Genomic DNA, 27057 nt, shown 5'->3' with positions numbered 1-27057 from the left:
CCAAAAGTCTCCTTCTCAGCCAGGTGTGGTGGCTCAGGCCTGTAATCCCAGCACTTTGGGAGGCCAAGGCGGGCAGATCGCTTGAGCCCAGGAGTTTGACCTGGGATTACAGGTGTGAGCCACCATGCCTGGCCAATTTTGAAAGCACTGGGTTTCTATAAAAATCAAAGGACATCTCTGTACGTATTGTGATGTCATTTCAGGCAGTGGAATTACTGTGGGAAATCCTAGTAACTCAGAACAGAAGGAAATGCTTGTGCAAAGGACTGCCCTAAGTGAAATAGTGGGGAGTGGCCCCACTAACTATTCAAGTGAAGGCTGAAACGACTCCGTGGATTACCCTGGGCAACATGGCAAAACCCTGTCTCTACTAAAAATACAAAATAACTAGCTAGGTAGGGTGACACATGCCTGTAGTCCCAGCTACTTGGGAGGCTGAGGTGGGAGGATCACTTGAGCCCGGGAGGCTGAGGCTGCAGTAAGCTCTGATTGTGCCATCGCACCACTCCAGCCTGGGTGACAGAGTGAGACCCCGTCTCAAAAAAAAAAGTCTTTTTCTCTCTCTCTCTTTCTACCTGCTTTTACATATTTTACACAAAGTCTATTTTAATCCAGGCCCTGTATCAAAGCATTGTGTATTAAATATTCAAAGATGAATAAAGTAAAGTAGCAATGATAATTCAATATAATAAATGCTATGCTCATGGTATAAACTAGAGGTTATTAGAGCATATCTTAGTTTGGGTACCCCCACCCACCTAAATTGGAGCCTAAGAAAAATATGATGTATGAGTGTTCACTTAGGTGATCATTCCAAGAAGCAGACGTGAGAGTGTGGAGAGTGAGAGAGGGGATAAAAAAAAGCTGATAAAGGATGTGGGCATCAGGGGCACAACCCCACTGGAGTCCCTCTGAAGAACTGGGTAGAACGAGCCTCAGAATCATCTCCCTGGAGGATCCACTGATTCCAGCCCCCTACTAATTGCTGGTTGCCTCTGGGGTGTATTAGCATCCCCCACACTTCTATGTTGCTTCTGTAACCAAGCTAAGCAGCTTCCTATGGATTCAGAGAAAGCCCAGAGGCAGCAAAGCAGAGGGAAGCTTCAGAGAGGACTTGAAGTGGGGAGTGGGCAAAGCACACGAGCCCCTTCCCAGGCGGGCCAAGAAGCTGTGGCACAGAGCATCACAAGCATTGGCTACAAAGAGTATTAAGGGGCTCCTAATTTTGTTTTGGAGAAGGGAGAGGGGGTTCCCCAGAGTAAACAAGCCCGAAACTAAACCTCAAAGAGGAGTGGGCAAAGGAGAAAAGGCCTTCTAATATACAGAGGAGCTTGAGCAAAAGAGGGAGCACACTTGGAGAAGTGCGAATATTTAGGTAGGGATAATGTGCAAGAACAGAGAGAAAGAGATGAATCCAAAAGAAATTTAGGAAGTTGACTGACAAGACTTGTGAAAGGCAAATGGTGTTTTAATGGGAGAAAAGTGGAGAAAGAAGTTTCTGGTTATGGCAGCAGAGTAGGTGGATACAGAGGGAAGGATAGAAAACTTGTTTATGGGATGAGGAATATGGCAAGTTCAGCTTTGCTCATTAAATGTCTATGGTGCCTATAGAATGTACAGGTGGTAACATCTTATAATTAGATGTCTGAAACATGAATCCATTAGATACCTGCCTTTATTCGATTTATAAAAGCACTCTGAACCTATTTAAGCACGGGGTGCATCTGGCCATGCACTAACTGTGAACTCAGGGGAGAGGTGAGGTCTAGAAACACAGATGTATCTAAACCCATCCTAAGGGGTTATCAAGGATGTAGGTGTAAGTGAGATTATGCAGAATATGTACAATAAGGAGAGAAGAGAGTTGATGACAGAGCTTTGATGTTTAAATGGCAGGTAAAGAAAGAGAACTCGAAGATGGATATTGAGAACCTGTGGTTGAAGGAGTAGAAGGAAAATCATGAGAAAGTAATAACATGAGAACCAAGGGCAGTGAGAATGCCAGGGAGAGAGGACAACAATGCCAGCCACTATACAGAGGTCAAGGAAATGAAGTGTGAAAAGTATCTTTTGGGTTTAGTGATGGAGAATTGGTTGGAGATCGCAGCATAGTGAGAGCTGCTGCTGCGATGCCACACTAGGCCGTGGGCTAGGTGCTCTGTGTCCACTCTTTCACGGAGTCCTCAAGCCGGCCCTCTGAGTTGTTGCCACTATTCTATGCAGAGTATGACACATGAGGAGTGCAAGACACAGAAAGATTATGTCACTAGTTTAGGAAATGGTAGCGCCAGGGTTGACAGCCAGGCCATCCAATTTCTAAACCCAACATTACATTATTGTCTTAGTCTATTTGGGCTACTATAATGAAATACCATAAACTGGGTAGCTTATAAACTACAGGAATTTATTTCTCACAATTCTGGAGTTTGGGAAGTCCAACATCAAGGTGTCCGCAGATTTGGTGTCTGATAAGAGCCTGCTCTCTGGTGGCCGGCGCAGTGGCTTACTCCTGTAATCCCAGCACTTTGGGAGGCCGAGGCAGGCGGATCACGAGGTCAGGAGATCGAGTCCATCCTGGCTAACACAGTGAAACCCCGTCTCTACTAAAAAAAAAAAAAAAAAAAACATATAAAAAAATTAGCCTGGCATGGTGGCGGGCGCCTGTAGTCCCAGCTACTCAGGAGGCTGAGGCAGGAGAATGGAGTGAACTCGGGAGGTGGAGCTTGCAGTGAGCCAAGATTGTGCCACTGCACTCCAGCCTGGGTAACAGAGCAGGACTCCATCTCAAAAAAAAAAAAAAAAAAAGAGCCTGCTCTCTGGTTTATGCATGGCCACTTTCCACTGTGTCCTCACATGGTGGAAGGGGTGAGAGAAGTCACTAGATCTCTTTAATAAGGACACAGAACCATTTCGTGAGGGCTTCACCGTCATGACCTAATAATCTCCCAAAGGCCCCACCTTCAAAAACCCTCGCATTAGGGATTACGTTTCAACACATGAATTCTGGGTACAGTGTTGGAGGGGATTTAAACATTCAGTCTATAGCAACTATAATACCTCATAGATGCCACACCAGGAAGAAGAATATCTTTCCCATGGAGACAGAAGGGAAGAAGGTAAGGGACATGTGAAAGCAGATATTGGTTGTGTGGGAGTGGAGGAAATTTGTGCAATTCATGTCAGCCTCTATTTTCTCTGTTAAGACTTTGAGTTCCTTTTCTGTTTGTTTGTTTGTGTTTGTTTGTTTGTTTGTGACAAGTGTCACTCACTCTGTTGCCCAGGCTGGAGTGCAATGGTGCAATTTCAGCTCACTGCAACCTCCACCTCCCGAGTTGAAGTGATTCTCCTCCCTCAGCCTCCTGAGTAGCTGAGATTAGAGGCATGTGTTACCACGCCCAGCTAATTTTTGTATTTTTAGTAGAGATGGGATGTCACCATGTTGGCCAGGCTGGTCTCAAACTCCCTGCCTCAAGTGATGTGCCCACCTCAGCCTCCCAAAGTGCTGAGATTATAGGCATGAGCCACTGTGCCTGTCCTTTGTGTTCCTTTTCTGAGGCAAAGTAGGGCAACATGAAGTTATGATAGGGAAACTGAGGGAAGAGGTGAAATTTCAGAATAATTGCTAGGGGAAGAAGTGAACATCTCTAAATCTGGGGCCTCAAAGCTTGTCTGCTTTTAAGAACTGTCTCTCCTCCCATGCCATCTACCCAGATGCAGTTGGATCACCCATGTTCCAATTTTCTCCTCATGCAATATGAACACTTTATTTAAGAGCAACAGATATTCCATGTGGGCCAAGTGGTCGACCTCTCCAAGACCAAGTAGCAGGTTCCATGTAGCCTGCAAGCCTCTAACTCTGACCCCAATAGGGTGAGCACATCTCCCTCCCACCTGTGGCCTTTCATGTTCTTGATTATAGAGTAGCTCAGGAAGTCCACAAATTCCATATGCACCTGTGTGCACTGTCCCTGCTAGTCAGTCCTGCCCAGAACCTTGGTATCACTGGCCAGCTTAATGGGCTGTACATGGCTTGTGTTCATGGTAGCAGCACAGCTGTGGTCGGGCAGCGATGCTGTGTTAGAAATTGACTTACCCTTCTGATCATAGATGTTTGGTTCATCAGTAGGCATCTGATCCAAACTTAGCCAATCCTATTTTCTTGCCCCCCAAGTCAGGGTTTATTCTGCACTAACTAGAGTCCCTCCCCAGGAAATTTGGAAGTAGAAGTGAAAAGAAAATCATCTCTCTTCTTGTGTAAAAATTGTAAGATATAAAGATGGAGGATGTTGGTGACTGGAAGGTCTTAGGAGGATCAATATATAAAACCCCTGCTATATGTATTGATGTATACTAATACATTTCACATTAATATGTATTATAATAACACATATTAATATACATCCAAGCTTAGAAGAAACTGAGAGATAGATGCAGGACTCAGACCATTGGAGATCGAGATGTCATATTTAATAAATGTCAAACAAGCCTGGAGATGGTAGGAGAGAATATGATATATTGACCTACTTATGTTCCACCCTTGAATTAAAGAGAATTACTCACCCAGTCATAGGCACAGCTGCACTAGTGCTGGCTCTCCCAGTAGGGGTCTGACTCTTTAAAACTCATTGCATGGGCCGGGCGTGGTGGTTCACATCTGTAATCCCAGCACTTTGGGAGGCCGAGGCGGGTGGATCACCTGAGGTCAGGAGTTCGAGACCAGCCTGGCTAACATGATGAAACCTCATCTCTACTAAAAATACAAAAAGTAGCCAGGCGTGGTGGCGGGTGCCTGTAATCCCAGCTACTTGGGAGGCTTAGGCAGGAGAATCGCTTGAACCTGAGAGGTGAAGGGTGCAGTGAGCCGAGATTGCACCATTGCACTCCAGCCTGGGCAACAAGAGCAAAACCCCATCTCAAAAACAAAACAAACAAACAAAAAAAACCCCCAGAAAAACAAATGCTCATTTCCCAAACAGAGAGAAGGAAGGATGCATCTCAGCCACATATATTCCATCTCTTTGTCCAAACTCACAAATCAGCTAAATCACTCCTTCCCTGGGGAGAGGTTGAGGTGTAGGGCTGCAGAGAAAGCAGAGGGTGTGCCTTGATAGAAGTGCCTGCACTTGGAAATAGGGGGAAAACGGGGAAGAGTCCCCTCTGCCCAACCTTGATACTTTCGTACCATGTGAACCAGAGAAGCAGATGAAACTGCAGAGACAGGGAAACAGAAAAACAGAAAGACAGAGAGAGAAACAAAGAGAATGAAAGTTGTAGAGAAAATCCTGATAGCATTTGAGTCTCTGGTTCCAGTTGTTCCTCCTGTCTGTGGATTTTTTCCATTTTACTATTTTCCATGAAAATTATAACAAAATAATCAGGCTCAGGTCTTGGCCATGTAACATACAGTGGTCATATTTTCAGTGTCCCAGCCATCACCAAATTGGACCATCATCAGAGCCATAGTATTGTATATTGGAGACTGTCATAGCCTGGATTCCCCTTAAAGCAGAGCCTGAAACAAATACTGTACTTAACTTGAAGTACTTTACTGAGGAGTGTGATTCAGGAAGGAGGAATGACGGGGGAGAGCTAATACAAAGATGCACTCCTGTTTGCTCACTCCCTCTCACAGGACCGCTGGACTGCCTTGTGAAACTCAGGGCTGCCCAACCAGGAGAAAGTGGAAAAAGCATTTATCTCATCAAGGGTTTGGCCCTGCCTTTGCAGATTGTTGCAGCCCTCAGTGTCGACAGAGAAGCCCGGGCTGGAGAGCCGGAGACGGCCATGTGCAGAGAGGCCAGGCACTGTCTGATTGTGATTGCAGGAAACTGGTGCCCACACAGAACTGGTAGCCGCAGTAGGAGCTGGAATAAGAGACAGGAGAGGCTGGGAGGGTTTCAACAGGCGCCCAAGAAACATCACACACAGAGACCTTCATGATGAAATTGATTCAACTGACTCAAAGAAGTAATACACTTGTCTCCTTTAAAAATATACTACACATTTCTGTTTGGAAAGTAAATCTAAAAAATCCCAACACTTTCCTCACTCAGTTTTAAACAAACTCTTTTCAGAGAGGCTAAAATAAAATCATTTGTAGATTATTGTTGTAAATATCTTGGCTTTAGTTGTCTTTAATAGTATATGAGGCTTCCTCTCCAATCTCCCCACCAGCTCTGCCCTAACGAGTTAAGCAAAGCCTTAAGTCATTCCACATTTACAAAACAGGAGGAGTGTATCTAATAACAAAGAAAAAGCCAAAAGGATTAATATAAAATGCCTGCCCTTGACACAATTGATTAATTCTATAAAATGACTAATAATATAACCAGTAGACTGTCATTTAAGACCTTCCCTCAGCCTAATGGGAGCCCAAAAGAAAGCACATAAACGGGATGTCATGGCTGGAATGTGGAGTATTTAGGATTGATCCTAGACATTCCTCCAGCAGCTTCAGCACCACAGCAATTGTGGATTCTTGCTTAAATAATGTTCCCTTTTGCTTCACTAGGTGTTATTGGTTTCCTAACGTTGTTCACCTTTGGGTAAGACTTCCCTTCCCTTCCCCCTTTGTATCAGCAACAATTTTTAACCAATTCTTGTATTAAATTCTCTCTGTTTGAAATACTTAGAATGGTTTTTGTTTTCTGGAATGGACACTGATAATACATATACACAGGGGTTTGTGTGTGTGTGAGCACGGGTGTATGTGTTTACATAAGTGTATCTTGTCCAGGTACTGTGTATCCTTTCCTTTTTGCATTGGTGATATCAGACTGTTCATATGATCCTGTCTCTCAATTTTTTTCAATTAATAGTACATTTTGGAAATCTTTCCATGTTAGTTCATATGAACTAGCTTCCTCATTGATTCTAAGAGATGCAAAGTATTTCCCTGTTTGGATATTCCATCATTTATGTAACCAGGACTCCACAGGTGAGCGTTCAATTGTTTCTAAGTTTTTTGCTGTTACCAACAGCACTGCAGTGAAGAGCTTTGCACGTATATGTTTGCATACTTGTTCAAGTAGATTTCTAGAATGACACGGAGTTTCTGGCTTGCTCCAGTTTTAAAAACTGTATTCAGGAAGAAGCCCCTGGTTTGTGGCCTCCTGGTAAGTGGGTCACAGATTTGACTTTCCATGTGGGAGTCCTTGCCTTTCGTTTATCAGTGCTCCAACACCCCAAAGAACTGAGACTTGGCTTTGCTGTTGTTAGTTTCTTACCGGAGACTAAAATCCTGTATCTGAACCTCCTTCCAAGTACCCTGCTTCCTACCTTGCCACCTCCTAGCAGACTTCCCTGATGTCTGCTTCCATATTGAAATATTTCTGTACCTAAATTCCAATTTCCATGCTTTGCATATTGGATACCTGTTAATAAATACTGAATCTCATTGATACCATCTATATCAACTTCAATTTGTTGCCCGAATTTCTGGATAGCGCTTTATCTGCTGAATTGGATTGCTTGTATCTGTAGGTGAACTTCTTGAAAACAGACAGAATTGCATATTATTCTTCTTTGTAGCCTTAGGGGCTCTGTCTTATGATAGGGGCTTGCTCCATGCCATGATGTACTTGTGCATCTGGGAATTATCAAAGATTAGGGGATGTAGTCCTTGTGCATGCAGAATATACTTTAATTAGAAAATGGAATTAAGGATTAGGATAGAAAAAGGAAGTAAAGAGGAGTGCAGAGATAGAGTTTCTGCAATTCTGAAGATCAAGTAGGTGAAATTCATGGTGTTTGCATCCTGCTTTCTTGTACTAGAGCCAGAGGAAAGGGAGAGCTCGAATGATGTGAAGGATAGAGTATAGGAGGGTCTGAGGTTTGGTATGAAGTTACCAGGAAGGTTATTATAGCCTCTTGGTACTCTGAGATAGTGAGGTTGGCTCCTGTTCCCCATGCCAATAACTCCAGTTACACAATCACATGCTTCTGGAACGAAACAGGAGGCATTCACAAGCATCTCACTGAAACTTTAGAGGAAGGAAATCCTTAGAAGTATCTATTTAGCAAAAAGTGGTAAATGCAAAAAGCAGACCGCCAATTGTTGCCAATGTGATACTTAGAACGTCATTGTTCCTATCGTTACATGGTAAACTGCTTGTATTATTTAAAGGAATATAAAAATATCTATGAGGACTTTCATACATTAATTCCCAATTTCAGTCCTCAACATCTTAGTTTTCCCATAAAATCGTAAAGTTGCGAACTGAAAATTCTCCTGCCTGTAGTTTTTCAGGGCTCTCTAATTCCTATAGGCAGAAGGGACTAATAAACACAGGAAGTCTGCCTGGGGAAGGCAGTGGCATTTTCTGGTGGCAGTAATGCCTGAGATGTGTTTTGAACATCAACAGTTGAGAGTTTGTCCATCTGACGTCTGATCAGGTAAAAGGGAATACTCCAGGCAAGGAAATGTCGAGAACAAAGCTATGCAAGACCAAGAGAGCAACTAACTGCACATAGATAAGTATTGTTGAAGTGTAAAATAGAAGGGGCAGTATATTCATTATCTATATTTGTATAACAAATTACCACATATTTAGTGGCTTAAAACATCACAGTTTCTGTGACTCGGGAGCCTGGCATGTTTTAACTGGGTCCTCCACTGAGGGTCTCATAAGGCTAAAATCAAGACATTGGCATCCTCTCTTGGAGCCTCAGCTAGGGAGAAATCTTGTTTCCAAGCACCATTGGTTGTTGGCAGTTGTAGGACTTGTGGTCGTAGGACTGAGGTCTGGTTTTCTTGCTGGCTCTCAGCAGGGAACTACTGCCAGCTCAGAGAGGTCGCTCTCAGGTCCTTGCCATGTGGCTCCCTCCAGTTCAGCAATGGAGAAGAGTCCTTTCAGTGGATCCCTCTCTCGATTTGAATCTCTTTGACTTCTGCAACGAGCAGGATAAAACTCTCTGGTTTTAAGAGGCCCATGTGATTAGGTTAGGCTAACCTGGATAATATTCCTTTCTTACTTTCAACTGATGAGCAAACTTAATTCCACCTGCCATCTTAGAATTCTGCCTACCACAGGCAGACTTTTGGGTAATGATGCTGAACAAGGAGCAGTTTTGGATGCCTCATTTTGAATAGATGTTGACACTTAATGGATATCTACAAGAAAGAAAATTATATGTTAAAAGACTAAAAACTACATAAAATGAAGGCTGTTACTTAAGCAAAACTGAGGTGTTTTGCCTCAAGCAAAGGAGACAAATTCAAATTTTGAAAGTGACAAAGAGGATGGATTTGATTTATCTGTATAGCAGCTGATGGTGAGCAGAAGTTACAAGTAGAGCCAGTACAGTGCTATACAGAGAAGAATTTGAATTTTCCACATTCTTTGTGTTTTTTTTTTTAATATTAATTCTTGAACCTCACCCAGATCTGTGGATCCAGAATCTCTGGGAGTAGAGCAGGTGGTCTTTAACGTAGAGTCAAAACTGCCTCTTCTCTTCATGCCTCCTCCTGTTTATTATGTAGTCAAGCTACCACCACCACTGCCATCACCTCCATTACCACTGCTTTGTTATTATGAGTTTCTCTTAAAGGGGACTCAAATCACAACTCAGGCAAACTTTATAGAGTCCCTTTGAAGTAAGTTGATATAAAATATTATAAATGGATATAAAAAATTAAGTGACTAGGGCTGCTTTTTTGTTTACCCACTGAAACAGGAGATTGTAGACTCATGCTACAACAGGAATGAACCTTGAAGACATTATGCTAAGTGAAATAAGCCCGTCAAAAAAGGGCAAATATTGTATGATTCCATTCATATGAAGTACCTAGAGTAGTCAAATTCACAGACACAGAAAGCAGAAATGGTGGTTGCCAGGGCCTGGAAGAAGGGAGAAGTGGAGTTGTTGTTTAATGGGTGAAGAGTTACAGTTTTGCGAGATGAAAAGTTCTGGAGGTGGATGTTGGTGATGGTTACACAATTAATATGAATGTACTTAATGCCTTTGACACAATACACTTAAACACGGTTAAGATGGTCAATTTTATGTTAAGTGAATCTTACCACAATTAAAACAATTTTTAAAAGGGAGATTGTATCAATGTAAAGTATGAGAGTTCCCTAGTAAGTTTCTTTCCTTGGAGAGTCCTACTGTGTCCTCATAGAGTTAAAGCACTTTCACAGAAAAAAATTTCTCAACTTAATGATTTTAAGAACTCAGAGCTTCAGTGATAGGCCACATGCTGGAAATGAGCCTAGCTTTTAGAATACAACATATTTTAATAAATGTGTTTATTTTATTTGTTTGGTACAGATTATTAAACAACCACTTGACTAGATTGTGATACAGAAAGAAAGCACAATCACCAGGACTTGTTTTCAACAGGCAAGTCTTCACAGAGTGATAATAGGTTATCTATAATAGAACCTTTTCATCCCCTAAAATAAATGCCCAAATAAATTAATATTAATATCAGAATGTCAAATTCCATCTACCTCCATGTTCATGTCTAGGCCCTGGGTTTGCCTTGTTCTACATATAGAATGTGGCAAGAGCTGAATGTCAAACATAATCGGAATCCAAATACTGTTGCACCTACAATGCTGTGATTTTTTTCACTTCTAGAAGAGCCTCTATTTTACAGTCTATTTCTAAACTGTAGATTAATCTCTACTTTTTCTAAACCCTTATTGCTTAAATTCTCATATGTAATATTAGTTTTGAAGATTTTTTATCTCCAAAGCAACTTTTAAAATTCATGTGAGCATAGTATTTGAGGTTTCATTCTTCCAGAAGCCATCAAATTACACATGTAGAGATTCCCTTTGCTGTGCTTCCCACATTCATCTTTACAACACTCTGAAAGGTTTTTCAGTCAAGAATCTCATTTCATTGGGTTACATGTGCTCTACAATAATCTCTGTGTGTTTTTTTTATAACAGTAACAAAATAGCACCAGTATTTTTTTTTCAAATCATGAACAGATCCGAGAAAGACACAAGTAAAATTTCGCACTCTTCCTTTGGGAATCCAGATCTAAAATATCTACTAAAAGTAAATTAAAAGTTTACATAAGATCCAATACATATATAAATGATGACACCTGTTTGTTTCTGAGGCAGGCATTTAGAGACGTATATTTTCTGATAGTTATGTAGGCTCATGTCTAATCCTGCTGTAGCTGTAGAAGCTACTGATTATCCATCCTTAAGTCAGAAAGACTGCCGTCTATGGGTGACGTATGACGTCGTGGTTAATTGCAAAATGCTAACAGCACTACCAGAGGCCCAATTTGTCACCACCCACGGGTCCACCTTGTGGGTTTCCAGGCCACAGTCTGCACTGCTTCTCCAACATTACCGTGAGGCTGGCCATATTTGGCTGTTATCTCTGCTGGGTGTTTGATCACCATGACTGTGCATGTGTCTGTGTGGACATGATAGAAAATTAGTCCAGGCATGAGGCACTTGAGAATGTTCTGTTCACTGACCACAAATTTTAATGAAGCATATAACCTGAACTTGGGTTCTGTTCAATTATTTGGCTCCTCAGAATTGCTTACCTTTGTGGAAGGTTGTTAGCAGTTACAATTCAATAGTTTCTTTTTTCTTATTTTTTTCCTCCTTGGTACATGTCTAAGATACTGATTTCATTTTAGTTCTTATTGGTAACCATAATATTATAGTCTAGTTATTTCCTGATTGGTTGTGGAATGCTTTTTTTTGTTTTTTGTTTTTTAACAAAATTCTTCTCTTTAATATTTTCTATTTGCTACTAAGTTTAACTTTTTAAATAATATTATTTTTCCTTAGATATGTTTCTGTTTTAAGAAACCAAACTGTTACTTATTTCAAAAAATTCTGCCATATATTAAACTAAAACATTATTTTTCTTAATCTATGTGAATAAGAAATTACATTATGATCTTATTAAAGGGAAAGTGTTTCTATTAATAAATTTCAAAGGTAAAAGGAACCATTTGGAAGCATGTTAAACTGCTAGCATGGCATCATGTGTATTATATTATCAACAGTTCATGCTTGACAACTCAACGTGATAAGCTTGGTTGGATAACACAGCTAGTTTAACATAAGAAATAGAGTAGGTCAGCCAGGTCCAGTGGCTCATGCCTGTAATCCCAGCACTTTGGGAGGCCAAAGTGGCTGGATCACGAGGTCAGGAGTTCAAGACCAGCCTCACCAACATGGTGAAGCCCCATCGCTACTAAAAATACAAAAATTAGCCTGGCATGGTGGTGCATGCCGGTAGCCCCAGCTACTCAGAAGGCTGAGGCAGAAGAATTGCTTGAACCTAGGAGGCGGAGGTTGCAGTGAGCCAAGATCTGCACTCCAACCTGGGCAACAGAGCAAGACTCCATCTCAAAAAAAAAAAAAAAAGAAAAAGAAATAGAGTAGGTCAACCTTTCCCAAAATATATATGCCATAGAACCCCAGTTCCATAAGATATTCATAGGCATTATGCCTCAAAATGTTCTTTTATTAAAAAAATCTTGGAAGCAGTGAGTTAAAGTAAACAAGTTTATTTACAGTATGACTTTTAAGAACCTTTCAAATGCCAATGTGTCCTGTGGAGCTCTAAGAGTCAGATATAGCATGCAACATCTTCAATATGTGTGTGTGTGTTTCAGAAAATCTGATAGGACTGGTATTCTTTAAAACACACTTGGAGAAATACTGAAATACCAAAGGAACTCTTGACCTAGAGAATAGTCTGACATGGTATAAATTAGTTAATGCAATTTCCTAAAATTTTTTAGTGGCTTTCTAGGGGTCACGCTGAAAAACTTTGTAAAAAGTCTTGAGGTCTTAAACTGTCCGTTTAACTAGTTAGCTTCGTGTCATTATTTATTTATTTATTTATTTATTAGAGACGGGGTCTCGCTCTATTGCCCTGGAGTGCAACAGGCTGGAGTGGAGTGGCGTGATCACAGCTCACTGCAACCTCAAACTCCTGGCCTCAAGCAATCCTCCCACCTTGGCCTCCCAAAGCACTAGGATTACAGGTATGAGCCACCACGCCTGGCCTTCATGCCATTATTTAGATAAAGGCAGGTGAGACATGAAGATGTGTAGCCCATCTTGGGGTGGGGACACCCTAAAAGTCTATTAGTCAGACTTCATGTTATTTGCAGCTGGGACACCTTCCTGACTGTATCAACATTATATCTTGCTTGGAAAAAGGGCCACTCTGGAAATAATATACCTGTGTAGCAGGTAGACTGAAATCAGATGTGTCTAAACATTTTTTTGGCAAAACAGTGGGATGAACTTTCCAGAGGCACATTTTCCTGAGCCCTGTAAAGCCTCTTGGAGAAAACTCATCCTGGAGAAAGCGGATGCTAGACATTATAAGAGCTGGACTCAGTAAGAAAATGTTGGTAGTTGGAGGAGGAGGGGATGTTATGGAAACAACATTGATATCAATCTTAAATGTCAAGTCCTAATATTCAAATTTGTTTCCTGACCCAGACAGAACCCACTGGACTTATATTAGGTAATTGGGAAGGGGGGATCTGTAAAGGAAATATTAAGGGAGATACTTAACTTCATATAACTCACAGGACTAGGTCGGCTTTCCACCTCCTCTAAGAGTGTTACACATAAGAAGCCCCTGCTTTGTAATAGAATGGTATAAACTTTTGGCACCTCAAAAACTCTGTGCATCAGCTGTCTTGGGAGGTGCTGAAGCCCCAGGAAGCTGGTGGATGCCAAGTGTGAGGTGGTGGTACCCAGTGGAGAAAGGTTTGCAAGGGCATAAAAGACATTCTCTGAGGACTCCCAGAAGTATCTGAAGGAACCTTTGCAGGGGGACTCATAGGTAGGCTGGTTGGGGCAGAAGTTCATTTATCCAAAGGAGTTGGGTAACTGCTATTCACATAACCCCATTGATACCTACAGGCCTATGGTAATTTATGATACAGAATGTGCAGAAGTGTTAGCCACACACTCAGCTTTCACCCTTTCATACCAGCGTCCTCTGGGAAGGGATCTTCAGGGCCAAGAGCTAAAACACTTAGCTGGACTTGTGACAGAACTTCAGAAGCATCTTCTACTCTCATGTGCATTCTCTATACTTTCTGTTTTGCAGCATAAGTCACAGGCTGTATGTGCCATCTTAGGCAACATCTTTGATTCTAGAATTTTAAGAGGAAATAGAGTAAGGCCAAAGAGAGTGGGATTTAGATGTTGGCTGTTTAGAGCTGGTCACAGGCTTAGGAAGACATACACTGCCTCTGAAGGTATCTGTGTTCTCTAGTCCAGTGCAACAGGTTAGGAAAGCAGATAAAGATGCAAGAAGGAAACTCTAGGAAAGCGTGTGTTTGGCTAGAATAACTCCGTGCATTTTATTTCTTGTAAACCATAGTACAGCAATAAGCAATAGACAGGATTCGGATTTACCTAATCTAAATTATTGGGGAAACAATAATATAAACTCAGAATCTAAAGGGAGAAGAACTGCAATTGATTTCTCCCTCCTTCCAATCCCTTCTCCTATCTGCCCCCACCCCACACACAGAAACCATTCCTGAGCATTCCTCTGCCCAACTCAGGAGCTGAGCCTCTTTAAAAGGAGGGAGGGGGACAGACTTTGTGGGCAAGACCAAGAGCTATAAAGGGAAGCCCAGGGCCTTGAGACTCTTGGTCCTGCATTTGCTAGCTGCCTAAATGTGGGTAAGTCACCCTGTCTTTAATTCTTAGTTCCCTCATTTGTCAAATGCTGCACTATCTACCTCATAAGGATATTATGAGGAACAAATAAGATATACGCACAATAGAGCACTTTGTAAACAGTAAAGTGCTGCGTGGATGTTCATTGCCTGTATTATATATGCAGAGTATGGTAGCATCTGAGCAGAGTGTGTAGAAGAGGCCAGAATTTAGAGTACTGCTAGGTGATTCTGGCAGGGATCATGATCAGAAAGACCACGGCTGAGGCCAGAGAAATGCTCAGGATTGGAAGGATGAGCTGGATATTGAGACTCAGGAAGGCTAGACATTGAGTGCAGGGCAGGGATGTTTTAAGCAGTGTGGAATCAATCATATTTTTATTCTGCAAAGAATGTATTGGTTCAAGAAGATAACAAATATTGTATGATTTCACATATATGAGCTACCTAGACTAGGCAAATTAATCGAGACAGAAAGTGGCATAGAGGTGACCAGGGGCTGGGGTGAGGGGGAAATGGAAAGTTAATGTTTAATGGATACAGAGTTTATTTCTGGGACAGTGAAAACTCTGGAAATGGATAGTGGTGATGATCATGCAACATTGTGAATGCACTTATGACACTGAATTATACACTTAACAATGGTTAAAATGGTATATTTTATGTTATGCATTTTTTTTTTATTTGATGGAGTCTCACTCTGTTGCCCAGGCTGGAGTGCAGTGGTGCAATCTCTGCTGACTGCAACCTCTGCCTCCCAGGTTCAAGCAATTCTCCTGCCTCAGCTTCACGAGTAGCTGGGACTACAGGCGCATGCTGCCACACCTGCCTAATTTTTTTGTATTTTAGTAGAGATGGGGTTTCACCGTGTTGCCCAGGCTGGTGGCGAACTCCTGAGCTCAGGCAATCTGCCTGCCTCAGCCTCCCAAAGTGTTGGGATTACAGGCGTGAGCCACTGCGCCAAGCCCATATTTTAAGACCCCTCAGAAATACTGGTTCAGAACTCAACATTTCAAAATTTCTAACATGTGAAAGCAATACTAGTATGATAGCTATGAGCCAGGGCTGTGGAAATACACAGAATTGGGTCCAGGGTCTTCCATCATCTAGCTATGTGAAGAACCTTATCAAAGCTACATAGGCTGGGTGTGGTGGCTCACACCTGTGATCCCAGCACTTTGGGAAGCTGAGGTGGGTGGATTGCTTGAGCTCAGGAGTTCAAGAGCAGCCTGGGCAACATGGCAAGACCCTGTCTCTACAAAAAAATACAAAAAATAGCTGGGCTTGGTGGCATGAACCTGTAGTCCTAGCTACTTGAGAGGCTGAGCTGGAAGGATCGCTTGAGCCAGGGAGGTTGAAGGTGCAGTGAGCTGTGATCACACCACTGCACTCCAGCCTGGATGACAGAGTGAGACACTGTATAAAAATAAAAATAAAAATAAAAAAATCTTAAAAAGCTTCATGTTAGTGTCTGTAAAATGGATGTGCAAACAGATCCTGGCTCCCAAGTAATTTGAGGGTTAACATAATGTAGCAGAATCCCTAAAACATAGTAGGTGCTCAGTAAAAATTCACTGGTAGCAACAATGGTAGTGAATAGAAGACCCTATTCACACTTATGTGCTGTGTGTAAGCAGAAAGGGCTCATAAGTCTGAGCTTGCCCCAGATGAAAAGGTAGAGTTGAAAATTTGCAATTGCTCCTGACTAAAGTGGGAGCAGAGGGCATAAGCTCCCCAGGATGCTCTTGGAGAAGGGAGTAAATAGAGAAGATGGTTGAGGCCTGCAGCTAGGAGTCAAGGATAATAGAGAGTGGTTTGCTCCTAAGTAGGGGATTCAGGTGGCTAAAAGAAGACAAGGAGGACCTCTTTGTCCTGTTTCTTCCAATATTTCACTCTGGGTGCTTTTAAATATTTTATGGAAGTAAAAATGGGGGAGGAGGAGAGGGACAGAGGGAAGCTTCCCATCTTAGTCTATTTGCTGACACACACACAGGACCTTCTCATACATCTGATAACGTTTACCAACTCTACTGGGACGGCAGCTCTGGCAGGAGGGCGGGCTTCTCTCTATTTGAATGGAGCTCCCCAGAGAGCACAAGTAGGACACAAAACCCTTTATGCTGCTTCAGGAGGGTAACTGGAGCTGATGAGGAGAAGTTGGATTAGAAAATGGAAATGAATTTAGTTGTTTAAGTATTTAAAAAATGTTTCCGCCCCAGAAATAAAATGAAATCTGCATTTTTCAGTCCACTAAATAATAGCTTTCCTTTTTCCTTTAGCAGATTTCTATGTCTAGAATTCACATATGATCACTGATTTTAAAAGACACATTTTACTTGCCAAATAGAAGTGAGAAGAAGCATCCTTCTCCCAATCCTTTCCTCAGAGCTGCAGCCACTATGTCTTCCCCAGTCAATGGAGTGGCTCTGTTGGCCCTTTTGATGAATGGCCAACCTATTTTTCCAAAGTAGTTGTACCATTTTGCATTTCCACCAGTGATGTAAGAAAGTTCTAATTTCTCCACATTCTAGCCAAGACTTGTTATTGTCCTTTTTTTTTTTTTTCTTTTGATGGAGTTTCGCTCTTGTTGACCAGGCTGGAATACAGTGGCACAATCTCGGCTCACTGCAACCTCCACCTCCCTGGTTCAAGCGATTCTCCTGCCTCAGCCTCCTGAGTAGCTGGGATTACAGGCGCCTGCCACCAGGCCCAGCTAATTTTTTGTATTTTTAGTAAGGACGGGGTTTTGCCATGTTGGGCAGGCTAATCTCAAACTCCTGACCTCAGGTGATCCTCCCACCTTGTCCTCCCAAAGTGCTGGGATTACAGGTCATCTTTTTTATTATAGCCATTCTACTAATATGAAGTGGTATCTCAATATGGCTTTGATTTACATTTCCCTAATGACTAATGATGTTGAGTGTCTTTTCATATGTTTATTGACCTTAGGTCTTTTTTTTGCTTTGGAGAAATGTCAATTCAAGTTCTTTGTCCATTTTTAAATTGGATTTTTTTTTAACCTTAAGTTGTAAGAACTCTTCCTATATTCTGAATGCAAGTATCTTAGTGGACATGGGATTTACAAATATATTCGCCCATTGTGTTGGTTGTCTTTTCACTTTCTTACAGGTATATTTTAAAGCAAAAATTGAGTATAACTTTACACATCACATTTAAGAGTACCATCATTCATGAATTAGGTGAGGTGGAGAAAAAGTTGAAAGCCATGAAAAATGGCTGATGAGAGTGTGAATGTTTAACCTGGAAAGGAGAAAAGTAAGGAGATATGTACCTTGATATTTAAATGTAAAGCGCTGCCATGCAGAACAGAGCAGGCTTGATATGAGTGACTCCAAAAGGGAAAACTGGTACCAAATGGAAGTTCTAGAGCAGATTTGGATTCAAATTAAGTGATTTTATTAATCTTAGAGTTGCTTTTTTTTTTAATGAAAGTGAGCTTTCATAAGAGCTCTCTACAATAGAAGCGTTCAAGCAAAACCTAATGCAAAAACCAAATTATATATCTCAACAATGTGGCTGGAGAGAATCTGCACTCTATAGGAAGTTAAACTAGACAATCTCCTGATTTTCCTTCTGTCTAAATTCTTTTTTTTTTTTTTTTTTTCTTAAGATGCGGTCTCCTTCTGTTGCCCAGGCTGGAGTGCAGTGGTATGATCTCTTCTCACTACAACCTCCACCTCCCGGGTTCAAGCAATTCTCCTGCTTCAGCCTCCCGAGTAGCTGGGATTACAGGCACCCGCCACCATGCCTGGCTAATTGTTGTATTTTTAGAGACGGGGTTTTACCCTGTTGGCCAGGCTGGTCTCAAACTCCTGACCTCAAGTGATCCACCCACCTCGGCCTCCCAGAGAGCTGGGATTACAGGCATCAGCCACTACGCCTGGCCCTTCTGTCTAAATTCTGTGCTTCTATTACATTACACATTTTCAAAAAAGATAGCATTGGTCAATATACAAGGTTTTTTTTTCACTTAATCAAGCTGTGAGAATTTTGAATAGTCATGTTAAGTTTTGTTAAAAAGTAACTATTTCAAGAGAAAAATTGGTAGAAACCATTCTAGAAATACTGCTCTAAATTAAGAAAGTATAAAGGTTTTAGTATCCCAGTAAAAACAACGTTACATAACTGATAATGAAGCATTTCATAGTACAACTGTTCCTATCATGTGTTAATAAATAACTCAAACAAAAATAAACATGAATCTTGCCCATTTAACTTCAATTTTTCTCTTTCAGTTGTAGAGATTAGATCCAAATATCTTCATAGAGCAATATTACTCCATTCTCCTTCTGTGGTTATGATAGGTAGAAGGAAATTGCTAAATTGTTCACACAGCATAACAGCCAGAGAATAAAATTTCTAGAAAACATTGGTTAAACTATTTCCTGGCCCATGGTACAGAGAATAAAAGAAAAATTCCTTCAGAAACAGAGCTTAATGTGAAGAGCTTGAAGCACAAAAAAAGGTCAGCAAAATCATTGTTCATTTCCCTTGGAAAACATACAAAGCCTAGAAATAAGGTCCAAGAGAAAATTGAACATGAAAAAGAAATCCAAGGATAATTATCCATACTATTATAAAGCTGGCTTAGCAATAACCACTCAGTCACTTGCCCACGGCAGCTGAAAATTTATACCACATGAAGGAATAATAAGGAATTTTGGCTGAGCATGGTGGCTCATGTGTGTAATCCCAGCACTTTGGGAGTCCGAGGCAGGTGGATCACCTGAGGTCAGGCATTCGAGACCAGCCTGGCCAACATGGTGAAACCCTGTCTCTACTAAAAATAAAAAAAATTAGCCAGGCTTAGTGGTGGGCACCTATAATCCAGCTACTTGGGAGGCTGAGGCAGGAGAATTGCTTGAACTTGGGAGGCAGAGGTTGCAGTGAGCCTAGATCGCACTATTGCACTCTAGCCTGGGTGACAGAGTGAGAGTCTGTCTCAAAAAATAAATAAATAAAATACAAAATAAGGATTTCTGACTGTTTTATTCTTATGGGAAGCATTGACTGGTTGAAACAAAAGCAAAAATTGGTAAGTGTTTTAAATTTATTTTCATTTTTGCATAAGAAATATCTGGGGACAGGAAAAAATAAAAATTAAGGGACTCAATAAGAAAGAAAAGGAGATACAAAAAAAAAAAAAAAGTGTGAGCTACTAAAGATCATTTCCACGGCTTAGAAGGAGATTCACCATGTATGTTAAAATGCACAACAAAAATAGAAAAAGTAAGATGAAGTTAGAAAGAAAAATTATCATAATCATGCAAAGTAATTAAAAATAACAGACAAATGCAGCAGTACTCATTACAAATTGATCAGAGGGGAAAAAAATACTTACATGTAAGAAAATATTTTTTGTAGTCAATATTGATTTGGAGGAGAAAGCCCAGATAGTAGAAGAAGAGTTACATGAATCAAAAAAGAGCGCAGGCCAGGTGCGGTGGCTCACGCCTGTAATCCCAGCACTTTGGGAGGCCAAGGTGGGCGGATCCTCTTGGAGTGACCACTCCCAACCTCTCTCCTTGCCTGCCTCCTCGTGGCAGGGTGTGTTGTCAGTTGGGTCCTCAGGGAAGCAGATGTAGGAAGTTGAGAGTGCAAAAGATTTATTGGAGAATAAGACCTGTGGGAATAAAAGGGAGGAGCTGGGATTGGCTAGGAGAGCCATCTTACTGAGATGCAGACCTGACAAAGTCTCTTCTGTCCAGCAGGAACTCCAGATCAAAGCTTGTCTTGAGAGGAGCCCACCTTTGGGCAGAAAGGGCTAGACCCTTGGACCACAGTCTTGCTTAGTCATGGGCTAAGGCTACCTAGAGAAGAGAAAGAAGTGCATGATCTTGACTCAAAAGCTGAGGTGGACCTGCAGAACTGAATAGTTGTAGGTTGTCAGCTAACCATAGTCCTCGCAGCTGGGCAATGAGTATTCCTTGACTGGAGTTCTGAATGCTGCAGATTCCCATGTCTGCCACACAGTTCAATGCCTCCAGGTATTCATTCCAAATCATCAGACGTGCCTCAGCATCACTTTGCCCCACCATTTCAGCCAAACTGACCCCTGACCCAAAAGAAGAAAGAAAGTCTGAGGCCTGATTTTTGTATCCTCAAGTCTTCCTCCAATACTGACCTCTCCCTCTCCCCCGTATGACGCCATGAGAATGTCCATGCCATTCAGAGGAAACCCTAATGCCACCCACAGAGGGTGCATGGCCTACAGCCCTCATAAAACAATTACACAAAATTCTAATACTGATATATTCCTCAAATGTGAGTTGTTCTGTTTTGAGAAGTACCACATGTGGCATATCAGCAGCTAATCCAAAGGGCAGTCTGCCAAACTCAGTAAAGATGCTTATCAGTCTCTTCTTTTCAAAGGGGTCATAACCTTGGAACCTAGTTGCATCCAGTGATGCCTTATTAGATGTAAAAGGGCTTTGAGAGTCCCTTTCTATGTCAATGCAAGAAATTATCCATATAGTGCCAAATATTTATGGGTGTATGAAAACATTTGTGACTGAATTTCTCACTTTTCTTTTAAATAGAACTATCATGTACTTTCAAATAGTGAGTAATCAGCAGGAACAAGCCAAAGTTTAAAGAAGAGAGCATTTAAAGCACTTCCTGATTTTCTTCTTTATAGTGTATATATTTAAAATGGTTAGTTCTGGGCTCAAAGACAGATTTTTTCCCCCAAAAATTAATTGTAAGACATTTGTTTGGAACTCAGTCCATATTCCCACTGAAATAATGACACAACTTTTCTGGGTGAAGGTAAAGTTCAGGTACCTGGAACTATAAGAAGTTATCTTTTCTTCTGCTGTAAAATATACTTAGAGCTATAATGCATAGCAACACATTTTTAAGTAAATGGATTATTCACCTCCCTTCACAATACTATTCAACATAGTTACTTAAAGTATAAAAAAGACCCAACAATGGAAACAGAAGCTGCCATAAAGGAGGAGGGGACCAAGGGCTTGGAGGATGGATATGAAAAATAAGGCTGGATAAGTTTCCCCACTTCTAATTTTCAATTTTGATTCTTCTGTTTTTCACCATTTCGTAGTTTTCCCGGTCCCTTTCAATTGCCTTACAAGCACACAACCAGGCTGGTGGACATGGTGGAAAGAGCAGTAATGGAAATTTCCCTGCTTTGTTCTCTTCCTCTTTCCTCGTTTCTTCCAGTTCCATCTCTCCTCCCCATTTTTTCCTCTGTTATTTCCCTCTATCCTCTCTCCCTCTTTTCTCTCAAATGACTTTTCTATTCTTCCCTGAGCCATATGCCCCATCATTCCTTATGTGATATTGTTTTGGCCTTTAAATTCCTCCTTAGTTTCTTAAATTCCCCCCATCCCATGGCTATTGCCTGGATTCAGATTCTCACCATCTCTCACCTGCAGCCCAAATGTTTCTCTCTGCCTGTACCCTTATGCCTCCCAACCATTCTCCATGCTATAAGTAAGACAAATCTAATCATGTTACTCTCCTAATTGAGGACCCCAATATTTGGGGGTATTAAATTTAAATTCCCTTTATTTGGCTCCTATCTCCTCTCAAGCCTCATCTCTTTGCCAGCCCTCCATCCATCCCATCTGACTGATTCCTTCCTAGATCCTCAGCCTGGGTTGAGGTCTTCAGCGTTCCCTCAGCATATAGCTTTAACTTAGCATTTTTAGTAACTTTCTTCCATTTCTCCAGACTCTGAGCACCTTGAAAGCAGACATTAAGTCTTTTTTCTGTGGCACAATTCTGCAGAATTAAAAAATCCACTCCCTTACCAGTTTTGGGCACAGCAACAAGTAGAGAGAGGTCCTGCTAGAATGAGGCAGGAACTGTCCAGGAGTAATGAGGGGTAAGAAACAAGAGCACATGTGAAAGAGATGTGCCATTCTGGGTAGCAGATGGTCTGCATTAGCACGAGGGAGAGGGATCTCAAGTCAGGAGGAAAATTCTTAGCCGATGCAAGAGAGGGACACTTTTACAGCAGCACCGTTAGAGCTCAGGCAAGAGAAATGAGCTAAGCTGGGCACAACTAAACCAGGAACTTTCTATACCCTTGTTTAATATATCACAACACAAACAAACAAATGCTAAAAATCAATGTCATGGTTCTAATGCTTCAGTTTTGTGAGTGCCATTAGAAATGACTGCTAAATATATAATTTGCTTTAAAAAATCTTGGCAATTCAATTTTCATGAAGGAAACTTCATGTAATACTTGGCTAATTTAAGTATATATATATATATATATATATATATGATGTATATTCTGAAACAAATCCTGCTGAATAGTGATTAACAAGGAGTATAAATTAAGAATCCCTTTTACATTGGGAGGGCTGCCTTCAATCTACAAAGCTTTTCCTCCCAGCTAACCCAGCTAACCCAGAAGAACAGGGGTAGAGAAGAGGGAGACCATGCTGTTTTGAACATACCGTGTTTGAAAGACCTGTAGAAGAGCCAGATAGAGCTGCTAATTCAAGAGTTGGAAATACAAGACTAAGAGCAAAGAACTTGAACTTGGAGGTCTTCCTCTTAGAGATGGCAACTAAAGCTGCAAGAGCAAGAGAAATGAAGTGGGAGGAGAGAAAAGATCAAATTTTGTCCTTAAAAATAATGCTTTTGACAAGAGCAACAAAATTAACCTCAGATCTCTGGAAACATTGTTCTTCATTAGGAGTTGAAGGTGACCATGCATAAACTATGTCGGGCCACAGGGAAACACTACTTTACTAATTCTGAAGGGGATATTCTTCTTCTTCTTTTTTTCTATCCAAACAGGCTGACCCATGAGGGGAAAAACAGTAACAACAAAATCAATCAAGGCCTACGAAAATATGTAACTTAATATAGTCTTTAAAAACAGAAAGTGTTCCATTTCATGCTTTAGTACAATAAATATTTAATAAATTCAGCAAACAAAAAAAAAAAGTATGTTCTTTCTTTTGGTGACAAGGAAAGCAGAAGATAAGGAAGAATGAGGAAGGATATAGAAAGGGGAATAAAATGAGAAAAAAGCTCCAGAGATAGATAGCCACAAGGAACTCAATATACAAATGGAAAAACAGAGGAAGACAAAAGCAGAGTCCAGGAAGGTAGAAGGATGAAGCCTTGGCAGTTGACAGTGAGTTGTGAGAAGAGACAGATGAGAAGAAAAATGCAGATGTTTTGAATCTCAGTAAAAAGTGGCACCACTAACCCAGATAAGGAACACTAACCCAGAAGAACAGGGGTAGAGAAGAGGGAGACCATGCTGTTTTGAACATACCGTGTTTGAAAGACCTGTAGAAGAACCAGATGGAGCTGCTAATTCAAGAGTTGGAAATACAAGACTGAGAGCAAAGAAGTTGAACTTGGAGGTCTTTAGAGATGGCAACTAAAGCTGCAAGAGCAAAAGAAATGAAGTGGGAGGAGAGAAAAGAAAGAAGAAACTAAAAATGAATATCAAAGAATGACTACATTAAACCACTGCAATAACTTTTTTAGTGAAAGCAATGAGATCAAATGTGCTGCATTATTTTACAATATTTTGGCTTGACATTTTGTGATACATTGATCTAAGTGTCTATTTCTAATTTGATTTATGGCTACACTTTGTTTTAATGGTAAAGTACAAAGACATGCAGAATCAAATGGAAGTGCATCATTGGTGGCACTTACTAAATAACAGTACTCAGGTTTCTATCACATACATTGATTATGCAGAAGTTTTTGTTGAAACCCAGATGGTCAATTTCTGCTTTCCCTGATATCAATGAAATGTCCTCACAAATTAATTGGAAGGCATTGTATTTTAAAATTTTTAAAAATGGATTCAAAACCTACTGAAACTCTTCATTTGGAAGATTTGAAAATTAGTTAGAAAAAAAATCTTTTCCCAAGTTCTTTAGTTATGGAGATATGACGGTTTTAGTATGTGTCATGTTTACATTGATTAGGCAACAAAATCACTTAACAATGGGAGCACTGCCAAATCTCTGTTTTTAAAATGGTCTCTTCATAACTCAGTTTCTTTTGAAGAGTAATTAATCAATTGCTCACTCATTAGCTGACTTCTGTTCAGATCTAATTAGATTATTATTGTTTCTCCTCATAATGTGGCTGATGGCAGAGCTCTTACTAGAAAGTCAGTTCTTACCCTTTCATATTCCCTTGGCTTGCATTATTGGTATCATCTTCAATCAGGAGCTTCTTTGCAGAGATATTTAAAAATCATTTGTTTTTGGTTCGAGGATTAGCTTATTTAAAACTAGACATTATAAGTCATAAATCCATATAAACTGCAGTATGTGGCATTATGCTACAAGCAAGTGAATGAATGAGATTACAGAGTTCAACAAGGTCATGATGCAATGCTCAGTCTTCCCCCAGGACATCTTGTGTACCTGACGTGACACAGACGGGATGGGGGCAACAATGTCATTCTATATATAAATATGAGTCAAGCCTTCCAAGTGGATTTCCAAATGTTAGGAAAATGTAATTTCTTTCTCATGTTAACATTTTTAAAAATATAAATAGGATTTCAATTATGTTCTTCCTGTACCCCAGCGGCTTGTCTTCCAGAACCCTGGAGAAGTGAGTCCTCACTTTGGAGACCACGACTTAAAAGCAGTAGTTCTTTAAGCTTTAGAGTTTCTAAGAATCTCTTGGAGGTTATTTATTTATGTGTTTATTTATAGTCAGGTTTACTGAGAAATAACTTCTATGTAGTAAAATTTACGTTTTGGGGTATATAGTTCCATGAGATTGGCCATTGTATGTGTAACCACCATCACAATCAATATTTGAAACATTTTCCTCACTCCCCCCAAATTACCTTGTGATGTTTTGCATTCCATTCCCTCCTCCTAGCTGCAGTCTCTGGCGATGTAACTTCTGTCCCTCTAGTTTTATTTTTTTAATTGAGATAAATTCAAAAAACATAAAATTGACCATTTTAACCAAAATCATTTCAGTGGTTTTTAATATATTCACAATGTTGTGAAGCCATCACCTCTATCTAATTCCAGAAGATTTTCATCATCTGCAAAAGAGACCCTTTACCCACTAAAGCAGTTGAAAACTTTTACTTTAAAAGCTGGCTAAACATGCAAGCTTTGAAAAACTTGTTAAATAACATGCAGATTCCCAGAGATTCTGGTTCAGTAAGCATGAGATGGGGCTCTAGAATCTGCAACTTTAACAAATTCTCAGGTGTTCCTGACGCAGGTGGTCCTCAAATCACATTTTGAGAAGCTCTCCTCTAAAGAGAAAGCTATTTTAATAGAGCACAATAAAGTCTAATTTTAGAAGAGACACACATGTAGTAATTGGAGTGATCCCTTATAAATATAACCTGGATCAGGATCCTTGAGACCTCACCATCCTCTGTCTCATTAACATTAATAACAACACATTTTTCTCTTAACTCTGCTGCCCATTCAGGACCGTACCTCTTTGGCAAAAACTCTTTAAATATTTCTGACCATCTGTGAGGGATGTATGACACCTCTTTGTCCCTGTCTTCTCGTTTCAAAGTCACTTGGAGACTCCTCCTAGTGTCACAACTCATGATGCCAATACCAAGAATGGATATCAAGAACATCAAAGTCCATGGAACGGTTGCGTCTTCCAACTATCCCTGTCTTGAATTGGATTCCCTGAAAACAGACTTTGAGTTGGAGAACTGTGTGTAGAAGGTTCTTTGGGGAGTGCTCCCAGGATACACACCTGTAAGAAAGGCAGGAAAGAAGACAGACTCAGCACAGAGGGAGAGGCCAAGGCCCAAGTAGTCCTGTGGCCAAATCTTGACGATGACCTTCCAGTGTTGTCCCCTATTGAGGCAAGCTGGCTGGGCCTTTGTATCCTTGCAGGAGCCAGTCAGTGCTACAGAGTGTTCTCCAGAAGAGGGACAGTTCCCTGTGGTGAAGGGCATTTTCCCATGAGGGACACAGCTCTGAGCCATCAGCAGTTAATATTCCCAGCATCTGAGGTATGGATGTTTAGGACCTGAAGAGGCTACCTGAGCAGAATACTACAGTATCTACCACAGTCAGCTCTGCACTAGTCATATCCATGTGCCTTTTCATAGTAAGTTTACTTCCTCGCCAGGATTCTGGTTGGTCTTGTTTCCTGTGGTACTAGGTTGTTTTTTTTTCTTTTTGAGGCGGAGTCTTGCTCTGTCGCCCAGGCTGGAGTGCAGTCGCATGATCTCGGCTTGCTGCAACCTCCACCTACTGAGTTCAAGCGATTCTCCTGCCTCAGCCTCTCGAGTAGCTGGGATTACAGGCCCCCACCACCATGCCTGGCTAATTTTTGTATTTTTAGTAGAGAGAGGGTTTCACCTTGTTGCCCAGGCTAGTGTTGAACTCCTGACCTCAGGTGATTCACCCGCCTTGGCCTCCCACAGT

General features: G+C 41.0%; 1 pseudogene; it reads right to left on the bottom strand.

Moving 5' to 3' along the window:
- Positions 1 to 1703: 1703 nt before the first annotated feature.
- LOC129463756 (small ribosomal subunit protein eS28-like) lies at positions 1704 to 4040 on the bottom strand (annotated as a pseudogene).
- Between the last annotated feature and the right edge of the window lie 23017 nt (positions 4041 to 27057).

Source organism: Symphalangus syndactylus, chromosome 15, assembly GCF_028878055.3.
Source record: "Symphalangus syndactylus isolate Jambi chromosome 15, NHGRI_mSymSyn1-v2.1_pri, whole genome shotgun sequence".
Lineage (NCBI taxonomy): Eukaryota > Metazoa > Chordata > Mammalia > Primates > Hylobatidae > Symphalangus > Symphalangus syndactylus.
The sequence above is the reverse complement of the archived record's forward strand: the minus strand, read 5'-3'. Positions and strand labels throughout refer to the sequence as shown.